Genomic DNA, 13,343 nt, shown 5'->3' with positions numbered 1-13,343 from the left:
CAGGATCCTGGAGACTTCTCCAAGATCTCAGAGAAATTAATAAAACCATGTATACCATGGGAGCCCTTCAACCAGGCCTCCCTTCCCCAGTTGCTATTCCAGCCAATTATTTCAAAATTATTATTGATCTTAAAGATTGTTTCTTCACCATTCCTTTACACCCTCAGGACAGGGAGCATTTTGCCTTCAGCCTCCCCGTTATCAACTTCAAAGGGCCTATGCCCCGCTATCAATGGAAAGTACTCCCACAGGGAATGGCAAACAGTCCCACCCTATGTCAAAAATTTGTCGCCCAAGCCATAGACCCCCTCCGGCCACTATGGCCCTCTATGTATATCATTCACTATATGGATGATATTCTTCTAGCAGGACCTTTGGCCTCAAAAGTACTCAAATGCAGCCAAGAACTAACAAATCAACTCAACACCTTAGGACTCCAAATAGCTCCCAATAAAATACAACTCAAAGACCCCTATTATTAACTTGGATTCGAATTAAACTCAAATAAAATTACAACTCAAAAAATCCAACTAAAAACTTCACACCTTCAAACCCTTAATGACTTCCAAAAATTCCTTGGCAATATTAACTGGTTAAGACCCTACCTAAAACTTACAACCGAGGAACTTAAGCCCCTTTTTAACACCCTACAGGGTGATTCTAATCCTCTGTCCCCGCGCTCCCTCTCCCCTGAAGCAAAGAAAGCCCTTCGCTCCGTTGAGAATGCCATTCAACAACAACAAATTACATTCCTTTCCTACAATAAACCTTTCTCTCTTATCATATGCCCTACACCTCACACACCAACCGGAGTTTTATGGCAAGACAATCCCCTTCTTTGGATTCACCTACCCTCCTCTCCCTCCTGGGTACTTAACCCCTACCCTTCATTAGTCACAAAAATCATACGACAAGGGAGAGAAAAAAGCTTACAATACTTTGGAAGAGATCCCAATCAACTTATTCTTCCATATACTAAGGAACAATTAAATTGGCTTATTCAACATGATGACGATTGGACCATTTCCCTCACTTCATTCCAAGGAACAATAGATAACCATTTCCCTCCCCACAAATTACTCGAATTTGCACGATTACATCCCTTCGTTATCCCCAAAATCACCTCAAAAACACCACTTAAACAAGCATTCTTAGTATTTACGGATGGCTCCTCCAATGGCACGGCTGCCTTTTACTATCAATGATAAAGAACATTCCATTAAATCCCCTTTCAAATCTGCCCAACTTGTAGAACTTTTTGCAATCCTTCAAGTCTTTACAAAATTACCCAATTCTCCCTTTAATCTTTACACTGATAGTTCTTATCTAGCCTTTTCCATCCCTTTGTTAGAAACTATTCCCTATATCAAACCTACCACTAATGCAGTACCTCTATTCTATCAACTTCAAAAGTTAATAAGAACCAGGCAAACTCCCTTTTACATTGGACACTTAAGAGCACATACAGAACTACCAGGACCCCTTTCCCAGGGCAATGCCATCACTGACAAAAATACCCGACCTATATACCCCATCTTTACAGACCCCATTACGAAAGCCCAACAAACTCATGCTACTCACCATCTTAATGCTCACACCCTCTGACTCCTATTCAAAATTTCCAGAGAACAAGCTCGACAAATTGTCAAGTCCTGTCCCGGATGTGTAACCTCATTACCGGTTCCTCACTTAGGAGTCAATCCCAGGGGTATACTCCCCAATGAAATTTGGCAAATGGATGTTACCCATCTCCCTGAATTTGGCACCCTTAAGTATGTCCATGTCACTATTGACACTTTCAGTGGATTCATCTTCGCCACTCTTCAAAGCGGTGAAGCCACAAAAAATGTCATAGCCCATATTCTCCAATGTCTTACTACCATGAATAAACCTCAAAAAATCAAAACTGACAATGGCCCTGGATACATTTCCAAAGCCTTTCAATCATTCTGCCATCAATTAAAAATCAAACACATTACGGGGATCCCTTATAACCCTCAAGGCCAAGGGATCGTTGAAAGAGCACATCAAACCTTAAAAACCACAATTAACAAACTTAAAACTACCTCCTTTTATCCCACCAAAGGCTCCCCTCGTAACCTCCTTAACCATGCTCTATTTGTCCTAAACTTCTTACAATTAGATTACCATGGAAAGTCTGCAGCTGACAGACTCTGGCACCAAGAAACAAACACCCAATATGCTAAAGTCATGTGGAAAGATCCCTTTACTTTAAAATGGAATGGCCCCGATCCCGTTCTCATTTGGGGTCGAGGACATACCTTTATATATGATACCAAAGAAGACGGACCTCGTTGGCTCCCAGAACGGTTAATCAAACCCATCAACCCCTCCGTAACACTATCAGTTCCAGGGAAAATCCCTGAGAAAACTTTATCTTCCCCTACAGATACGGCCCTGGAACACAACCTTCCTGAAGACACTACTTCTCAATAAACTCCTACCTGCTAGAACAAAATCAATCAAAACCATGGTTTTCTACCCTACCATAATATTCTTTACCTTATTAAACACTACCCTAGGTGGCATGGGGCCCCCAATTACCACAGAACAACTACTCCAAAAATTATATGGGGCACCTTGTGACTGTAAGGGAGGAACAACTACAATAATACCCACCTCCCATACTAGCCAAGTTGATTGCAGCGGCAAAACCGCCTATTTAACTTTCACATCACAGGTAGGAGGAGGACATAAACAAAACTGGCAGTGTGTTAATGCACCCAAAATAATACTCCCAGTTCAAAACGAACCAGGACCTTGTCCCATGGAGTGCAAAATAACCAATCAAATGCACTCTATGTGCTACAATAGTGTCCAACAGTGCACCCACACAAATGGCAACACATATCTAACAGCCATTTTACAAAGAACTTATTCTGGCTCCTTTGGAGGTGAGCTTGATTCTACTCATAACCTGGGACACTCCAAATATGCCCAAGCCTCCTGTTTAGGCACTATTGGCAAAAATGTATGTTGGCCACTAAAACCAGCAATTCACACATCTGATGGCCGTTGGCCATCAGATAGGGTAAGAGAAGATGCGGTCCAAAAACAAATTGAAAAAATAATTAAAGAAAAATATGCTCCCCTACAATACCACCCCTTAGCTTTACCTAAATCTCGAGACATAGATCTTGACATCCAAACCTCTGATATTTTAGAAGTCACTTTCAAAGCTTTAAATAATTCCAACCCAACCCTCATGGAAAACTGCTGGCTATGTCTAACTCTTGGCACACCTATGCCCCTAGCCCTACTAACAAACACCTCCACTTCACATCTAAACAACTCACATCTAAACTGTAGCGACAGTCTACCTTTTAGAGTCCAACCTATAGAATTTACACAAACCCCTTGTATATACAAACCTCCCCAGAACAATGATTATGATGTAGACTTAGGAAGCATCACCTTCACAAACTGCTCCTCCATTTCTAACATCATCTCACACCGGTGCCCCCCTCCAGGACATGTTTTTGTATGCAGAGGAAATTTGGCCTACACGGCCCTACCAGGTAACTGGACAGGCTATTGCGTAACCGCCCAACTACTCCCTGATATCTCTATTATACTAGGAGATCAACCTGTTCCTCTCCCCAGTCTTGATTATATAGCTGGACATCCACGCTCTAAAAGAGCTATTCAACTTATCCCACTAATAGCAGGACTAGGCATCACTACAGCAGTAGCCACAGGAGTTACCGGAACAGGAACATCTATACATTCCTACCACAAACTGTCTCATCAACTAATAGAGGATGTCTCAGCTCTTTCTGAAACAATTCATGATCTTCAAGATCAAATAGACTCCCTAGCAGAAGTAGTCCTACAAAACCGTAGAGGCTTAGATCTCCTCACGGCAGAGCAGGGAGTTATCTGTTTGGCTTTACAGGAAAAATGCTGTTTCTACGCCAACAAGTCAGGCATTGTTCGAGACAAGATAAAAAACCTGCAAGACCAGCTCGAAGAAAGAAGAAAGGAACTTCGTGATAACCCCCTCTGGTCAGGACTCAATGGACTTCTTCCTTATCTCCTCCCACTCCTAGGCCCCCTATTAGGTTTTCTATTAGTCCTTTCCTTCAGCCCCTGGCTATTCAAAAAGGTCACCACTTTCATTAAACAACATATAGACTCTGCCCTAGCAAAATCAATTCAAATTCACTACCATCGCCTGGCTCTGTCTGACCAAGAAACCGACTCTCATGGCTTCCCCTCAAAATGAGGGCAGTGTATAGATCAGAGGTACACTTACCCATTCCTAATAAAAGGAAAAAAGGGCATGGGCACCAAGTTGAGTGCACAGCAAGGCATTGCAACAGAAGGTCCCACAATCCTTCGACCTCCCGATCCCAAGGAGAAGTCAAATGAAGGATCAGACCCCCTCTGATTTTTCTCTGAGAGCAAACCTGGCTTGCATAGAGGTTGGTATCAAAAATTTCGCTAACCTCTCCTCTCCAAAAGATACCGCAAATAACAAATGTGGATCTGGGAAATCCACTAGAGGAGCCAGGTCACTACTCCCTCTCTCGGTTAATGCCCACCTCCTTAAAACAAAAAGGGAGGAGATGTCGGAAGCCATATAAGGTACAGCTTGGCCTTACTTCCTTTTTAAGTAAAAAACAGTTTTACCTTTTCCCAGTAACTTTACCTGGCAACTAGCCAACCAATCACCTTATGCCCCATCTTACTTACTCTAGCCAATCCCCAGTTAACAACTCCTCTGAACCTCCCAACAAGACCCACCCACCTTCCCCGTAATGCTTATAAGGCACAAGTTTTTTCAATAAAGTTGGAGACTTGATCAGAAAACTGTCTTGTCTCCCTTTCTCGCACCCCTTGTTTGTTTTTCTCCTTTAGGTGGTTCCTGCGGCCCCCCGTTGCTGTCCCGCGGGTCGGGACACCCCAGAGGAATGGAAGCCATACTAGAGAATATTATAAAAGAAAATTTCCCAAATATCACCAAAGATTCTGACACACTGCTTTCAGAGGGATATCGGACCTCAGGTCGCCTCAACTCTAACTGAGCTTCTCCAAGACACATTGTGATGAACCTGTCCAAAGTCAAGACAAAAGAAAAGATTCTGCAAGCTGCCAGGAGTAAGCGCCAGTTGATCTACAGGGGCAAATCCATCAGAGTGACCGCAGACTTCTCTAATGAAACTTTCCAAGCAAGAAGACAATGGTCATCTACCTTTAATCTACTTAAACAGAACAATTTCCAGCCCAGAATTCTGTACCCTGCTAAGCTAAGCTTCAAAATTGACGGAGAAATCAAATCATTTACGGATATACAAACATTGAGGAAATTCGCCACAACAAGACCGGCTCTACAGGAAATACTTCAACCTGTTCTGCACACTGACCACCACAATGGATCAGCAGCAAAGTAAGAACTCAGAAATTAAAGGACAGAACCAAACTTCCACACTGATGCAAAAGATAAAACTAAGCAATGGACTCTCACCAAATAAGACAAATAGAATACTATCACACTTATCAATTATCTCAATAAAAGTTAATGGCTTGAATTCCCCACTGAAGAGACATAGATTTGTTGACTGGATTAAAAAACACAAGCCATCCATTTGCTGTCTGCGAGAAACACACCTGGCTTCAAAAGACAAATTAAAGCTCCGAGTCAAGGGTTAGAAGACAATTTTTCAGGCAAATGGAATTCAGAAGAAAAGAGGAGTTGCAATCTTATTTTCAGATACCTGTGGATTTAAAGCAACTAAAGTCAAAAAAGACAAAGATGGTCACTTTATATTGGTCAAGGGAAAACTACAACAAGAAGACATTTCAATTCTAAATATTTATGCACCCAATTTAAATGCTCCCAGATTCTTGAAACAGACCTTACTCAGTCTGAGCAATATCTGATAATACCATAATAACAGGGGACCTTAACATTCCTCTTACAGAGCTGGACAGATCCTCAAAACAGAAATTAAACAAGGATATAAGAGATTTAAATGAGAACCTAGAACAACTGTGCTTGATAGACGCATATAGAACACTCCATCCCAAAGATAAAGAATATACCTTCTTCTTATCACTCCATGGAACAGTCTCCAAAATTGATCATATCCTGGGACATAAAACAAATATCAACAGAATCAAAAGAATTGAAATTTTACCTTGTATCTTCTCAGACCATAAGGCACTAAAGGTGGAACTCAACTCTAACAAAAATGCTCAACCCCACCCAAAGGCATGGAAATTAAACAATCTTCTGTTGAATAACAGATGGGTGAAGGAAGAAATAAAACAGGAAATCATTCACTTCCTTGAGCATAACAACAATGAAGACACAAGCTACCAAAACCTGTGGGATACTGCAAAAGCAGTTTTGAGAGGAAAATTCATCGCTTTAGATGCCTACATTCGAAAAACAGAAAGAGAGCACATCAACAATCTCACAAGAGATCTTATGGAATTGGAAAAAGAAGAACAATCTAAGCCTAAACTCAGTAGAAGAAAAGAAATATCCAAAATCAAATCAGAGATCAATGAAATTGAAAACAAAAGAATCATGCAGAAAATTAATGAAATAAGGAGTTGGTTTTTTGAAAAAATAAATAAAATAGATAAAACATTGGCCAGACTAATGAGGAATAGAAAAGTAAAATCTCTAGTAACCTCAATCAGAAATGATAAAGGGGAAATAACAACTGATCCCACAGAGATACAAGAGATCATCTCTGAATACTACCAGAAACTCTATGCCCAGAAATTTGACAAGGTGAAAGAAATGGATCAATATTTGGAATCACACCCTCTCCCTAGACTTAGCCAGGAAGAAATAGAGCTCCTGAACAGACCAATTTCAAGCACTGAGATCAAAGAAACAATAAAAAAATGTTCCAACCAAAAAATGCCCTGGTACAGATGGCTTCACTCCAGAATTCTATCAAACCCTCAAGGAAGAGCTTATTCCTGTATTGCAGAAATTATTCCAAAAACTTGAGGAAGAAGGAATCTTCCCCAACACATTCTATGAAGCAAACATCACCCTGATACCAAAACCAGGAAAAGACCCAAAGAAAAAGGAGAATTTCAGACCAATCTCACTCATGAACATAGACGCAAAAATTCTCAACAAAATCCTAGACAATAGATTACAACTTATCATCAAAAAAGTCATTCATCATGATCAAGTAGGCTTCATCCCAGGGATGCAAGGCTGGTTTAACATACCCAAGTATATAAACGTTATCCACCATATTAACAGAGGCAAAAATAAAGATCACATGATCCTCTCAATAGATGCAGAAAAAACATTTGATAAAATCCAGCACCCTTTTCTAATTAGAACACTGAAGAGTATAGGCATAGGTGGCACATTTCTAAAACTGATTGAAGCTATCTATGACAAAGCCACAGCCAATATTTTACTGAATGGAGTAAAACTGAAAGCTTTTCCTCTTAGAACTGGAACCAGACAAGGTTGTCCTCTGTCACCTTTACTATTCAACGTAGTGCTGGAAGTTCTAGCCAATACAATTAGGCAAGACAAGGAAATAAAGGGAATCCAAATGGGAGCAGAGGAGGTCAAACTCTTCCTCTTTGCTGATGACATGATCTTATACTTAGAGAACCCCAAAGACTCAACCACAAGACTCCTAGAAGTCATCAAAAAATACAGTAATGTTTCAGGAAATAAAATCAATGTCCACAAGTCAGTAGCCTTTGTGTACACTAATAACAGTCAAGATGAGAAGCTAATTAAGGACACAACTCCTTTCACCATAGTCTCAAAGAAAATGAAATACCTAGGAATATACCTAACGAAGGAGGTGAAGGACCTCTATAAAGAAAACTATGAACTCCTCAGAGAGGAAATAGCAGAGGATATTAACAAATGGAAGAACATACCATGCTCATGGCTGGGAAGAATCAACATTGTTAAAATGTCTATACTTCCCAAAGCAATCTACCTATTCAATGGCATTCCTATCAAAATACCAACATCATACTTTCAAGATTTGGAAAAAATGATTTCCGTTTTGTATGGAACTGGAAAAAACCCCGTATAGCTAAGGCAGTTCTCTGTAACAAAAATAAAGCTGGGGGCATCAGCATACCAGATTTTAGTCTGTACTACAAAGCCATAGTGCTCAAGACAGCATGGTACTGGCACAAAAACAGAGACATAGACACTTGGAATCGAATTGAAAACCAAGAAATGAAACTAACATTTTACAACCACCTAATCTTTGATAAACCAAACAAGAACATACCTTGGGGGAAAGACTCCCTATTCAATAAATGGTGTTGTGAGAACTGGACGTCTACATGTAAAAGACTGAAACTGGACCCACACCTTTCCCCACTCACAAAAATTGATTCAAGATCAATAAAGGACTTAAATTTAAGGCATGAAACAATAAAAATCCTCCAAGAAAGCATAGGAAAAACACTGGAAGATATTGGCCTGGGGAAAGACTTCATGAAGAAGACTGCCATGGCAATTGCAACAACAACAAAAATAAACAAATGGGACTTCATTAAACTGAAAAGCTTCTGTACAGCTAAGGAGACAATAACCAAAGCAAAGAGACAACCTACACAGTGGGAAAGGATATTTGCATATTTTCAATCAGACAAAAGCTTGATAACCAGGATCTATAGAGAACTCAAATTAATCCACATGAAAAAAGCCAACAATCCCTTATATCAATGGGCAAGAGACATGAATAGAACTTTCTCTCAAGACGACAGACGAATGGCTAACAAACACATGAAAAAATGTTCATCATCTCTCTATATTAGAGAAATGCAAATCAAAACATCCCTGAGATATCATCTAACCCCAGTGAGAATGGCCCACATCACAAAATCTCAAAACTGCAGATGCTGGTGTGGATGTGGAGAGAAGGGAACAGTTTTACACTGCTGGTGGGACTGCAAACTAGTACAACCTTTCTGGAAGGAAGTATGGAGAAACCTCAAAGCACTCAAACTAGACCTCCCATTTGATCCTGCAATCCCATTACTGGGCATCTACCCAGAAGGAAAGAAATCCTTTTATCATAAGGACACTTGTACTAGACTGTTTATTACAGCTCAATTCACAATCGCCAAAATGTGGAAACAGCCTAAATGCCCACCAACCCAGGAATGGATTAACAAGCTGTGGTATATGTATACCATGGAATACTATTCAGCCATTAAAAAAAATGGAGACTTTACATCCTTCGTATTAACCTGGATGGACGTGGAAGACATTATTCTTAGTAAAGCATCACAAGAATGGAGAAGCATGAATCCTATGTACTCAATTTTGATATAAGGACAATTAATGACAATTATGGTTATGGGGGGGAAACAGAAAGAGGGAAGGAGGGAGGTGGGGGGGGCCTTGGTGTGTGTCAAACTTTATGGGGGCAAGACATGATTGCAAGAGGGACTTTACCTAACAATTGCAATCAGTGTAACCTGGCTTATTGTACCCTCAATGAATCCCCAACAATGAAAAAAAAAAAAAAGAGTAAAATCTCTAATCTCATCAATAAGAAAGAACAAAGATGAAATAACAACAAAGTCCTCAGAAATTCAAAAAATCCTTAATGAATATTACAAGAAACTTTATTCTCAGAAATATGAAAATCTGAAGGAAATTGACCGAACTTGGTAGCATGTTACCTTCCAAGACTTAGCCAGAATTAAGTGGAATTTTTGAACAGGCCCATATCAAGTTCTGAAATAGCATCAACCATACAAAATCTCCTTAAAAAGAAAAGCCTGGGACCAGATTGCTTCATGTCAGAATTCTACCAAACCTTTAAAGAGGAACTAGTACCTATATTCCTCAACCTGTTCCAAAATGTAGAAAAAGACGGAAGACTACCCAACATGTTTGATGAAGCAAACATCACCCTGATCCCCAAACCAGGAAAAGACTCAACAAGAAAAGAAAATTATAGACCAATATCACTAATGAATATAGATGCAAAAATATTCAACAAGATTCTAACAAACAGAATCCAGCAACACATCAAACAAATTATACAACATGACCAAGTTGGTTTTATCCTAGGGTCTCAAGGCTGGTTCAATATCCGTAAATCTATAAGTATAATTCAGCAAATAAACAAATTAAAAAACAAAGACCATATGATTCTCTCAATTGATGCAGAAAAAGCTTTTGATAATATCCAGCATCCCCAATGATCAGAACACTTAAGAAAATTGGAATAGAAGGGACATTTCTTAAACTGATAGAGGCCATCTACCGCAAACCCAAAGCCAATGTCTTATTGAATGGAGTTAAATTGAAATCATTTCCACTCAGATCAGGAACGAGACAAGGTTGCCCATTGTCGCCACTGCTCTTTAACATTGTAATGGAAGTTTTAGCAACCACAATTAAGGAAGAAAAGCTGATCAAGGGTATCCATATAGGGTCAGAAGATATCAAACTTTTGCTCTTTGCAGATGATATGATGGTATACCTGGAAAACACCAGGGATTCTACTAAAAAAACTCTTAGAAGTGATCAAGGAATACAGCAGTGTCTCAGGTTACAAAATCAACATTCATAAATTGGTAGCCTTTATATATACCAACAATAGTTAAGCTGAAAAAACAGTTAAGGACTCTATTCCATACACAGTTGTGCCAAAGAAGATGAAATATTTGGGAGTTTATCTAACAAAGGGCATGAAAGATCTCTACAAAGAGAACTATGAAACTCTAAGAAAAGGAATAGCTGAAAATGTTAACAAATGGAAAAACATACCATGCTCATGGCTGGGAAGAATTAACATTGTTAAAATGTCCATACTACTCAAAGCAATATACAATTTTACTGCAATCCCTATTAAAGCTCCACTGTCATACATTAAAGATCTTGAAAAAATAATACTTCATTTTATATGGAATCAGAAAAAACCTCAAATAGTCAAGACATTACTCAGAAATAAAAACAAAGCAGGAGGAATCACGCTTCCAGACCTCAGACTATACTATAAATCGATAGTGATCAAAACAGCATGGTACTGGCACAAAAACAGAGTAGTAGATGTTTGGAACAGAATAGAGAACCAAGAGATGGATCCAGCTACTTACATTATTTGATCTTTGGCAAGCCAATTAAAAACATTGGAAAAGATTCCCTATTTAACAAATGGTGCTGGGTGAACTGGCTAGCGACCTGTAGAAGACTGAAACTGGACCCACACCTTTCACCATTAACTAAGATAGAATCTCACTGGATTAAAGATTTAAACTTAAGACATAAAACTATAAAAATACTAGAAGAGAGTGCAGGGAAAACCCTTCAAGAAATCATTCTGGGAAACTATTTTATGAGGAGGAACCCCCCGGGCAATTGAAGCAGCTTCAATAATACACTACTGGGACCTGATCAAACTAAAAAGCTTCTGCACAGCCAAGAACACAATAAATAAAGCAAGCAAACAGCCCTCAGAATGGGAGAAGATATTTGCAGGTTATGTCTCCGAAAAAGGTTTAATAACCAGAATCCACAGAGAAGTCAAACGTACATGCAAGAAAAGAACAAGTGATCCCATCACAGGCTGGGCAAGGGACTTGAGGAGAAACTTATCTGAAGAAGACAGGCACACGGCCTACAGACATATGAAAAAATGATCAGCATCTTTAATCATCAGAGAAATGCAAATCAAAACTACTTTGAGATACCATCTAACTCCGTTAAGATTAGCCTATATCACAAAATCCCAAGACCAGAGATGTTGGCATGGATGTGGAGAAAAGGGAACATTTCTACACTGCTGGTGGGAATGCAAATTAATATATTCCTTTTGGAAAGATGTTTGGAGAACATGTAGAAATCTAAAAATAGATCGGCCATTCAATCCTATAATTTCTCTACTAGGTATATACCCAGAAGACCAAAAATCACCTCATAACAAAGATATTTGTACCAGAAAGTTTATTGCAGCCCAATTTATAATTGCTAAGTCCTGGAAAAAGCCCAAGTGCCCAACGATCCATGAATGAATTAATAAATTGTGGTGTATATACACCATGGAATATTATGCAGCCTTAAAGAAAGATGGAGACTTTACCTCTTTCATGTTTACATGGATGGAGCTGGAACATATTCTTCTTAGCAAAGTATCTCAAGAATGGAAGAAAAAGTATCCAATGTACTCGCCCTACTGTGAAACAAATTTATGGCTTTCACATGAAAGCTATAACCCAGTTATAACCTAAGAATAGGGGGAAAGGGGAGAGGGAGGAGAGGGAGGTGGAAGGATGGGTGGTGGGAGGGTGATTGGTGGGATTATACCTGCGGTGCATCTTACAAGGGTACATGTGAAACTTAGTAAATGTAGAATATAAATGTCTTAACACAATAACTAAGAAAATGCCAGGAAGGCTATGTTAAGCAGTGTGATGAAAATGTGTCAAACAGTCTATAAAAGCAATGTATGGTGCCCCATGATCACATTAATATACACAGCTATGATTTAATAATAAAAAAAAAGTCCTCCATGTATTCTGAGATATTTTGAAACCAGAGAATTTTCTTTTACCTTTTCTCAGAAGTGGGTTTTTCTGAACTAAATAAGCATCACCCAGCATGGAGTAATTGGGCATGTTGTTTTCTTTCATGACCTCAAAGGAGCTATTCTTGAGGGTGAGGTCAGGTTCTTCTGGCTCGACCTTGTTACCCAGGATGGACGGATCTTCTCCACAGTCCTTTTTGTGTCCTAAAAGCAGGAAAAACACGAGAAAGGATATGAGAAAGAAAGCCACCAGAGAAACTAGGATGAGAAGCAGGATGAGGATGAGGAGGGGGAAGAAGAAGAGAGAAACAGGACACAGAAGGGAGAAGTGATGGAGCTGGATGCAGCCAGGAGAAAGCAAGAGAAACCGCTAAAGAGGAGAGAGCAGGGAGTGTGGGAAAGATGCCGGGATTCTGATGGATTTCCCACATGGTTAGGAGTTAGGAGAACTTAGCAGTAAAAGACAGGGCCTAGGGCTTCTAGGGAGACTTTGAGAAGGGCTCCTGGACAATGATTAGGATTAAAGGAGAAGTTTTGGGAGAACTTGAAAAAGTTGTAAGGAATTGATTTTAAATTTTGTCTGGGCCATGAAACAATACTATTCCTCATAACTCACAATTGAATCATATACAGAGTTTTACTAGATCTTCTCATGTTTTATCTTAACAATTAGCTCTTGGACAGGATCCTGGAAGATTATGCTAAGAAAATAGCTTTTTATACCACAAAGACTTTTCTGTGAATCATAGCCCTTTCTCTTAGAGCTATAATGGTTTAAAAGTTTCCTTTATTTTACAAGGCCTGAATGTTGTCTCACAAGAG

At 39.4% G+C, this 13,343-nt stretch overlaps 1 protein-coding gene across 5 annotated transcripts in view; it reads right to left on the bottom strand.

The window, feature by feature from the left end:
• LOC128595776 (sulfotransferase 2A1-like) overlaps nt 1-13,343 on the bottom strand; it is a 370,742-nt gene that overhangs the window by 55,736 nt on the left and 301,663 nt on the right. For all 5 annotated transcript variants that reach the window (XM_053604741.1, XM_053604738.1, XM_053604735.1 and 2 more), the window contains one exon: nt 12,549-12,725. The gene's annotated coding sequence lies outside the window, so the exon portion shown is untranslated. The remainder of the gene's footprint in view (nt 1-12,548; nt 12,726-13,343) is intronic.

Source organism: Nycticebus coucang, chromosome 10, assembly GCF_027406575.1.
Source record: "Nycticebus coucang isolate mNycCou1 chromosome 10, mNycCou1.pri, whole genome shotgun sequence".
Lineage (NCBI taxonomy): Eukaryota > Metazoa > Chordata > Mammalia > Primates > Lorisidae > Nycticebus > Nycticebus coucang.
This window is presented reverse-complemented; position numbering and strand designations above follow the sequence as displayed.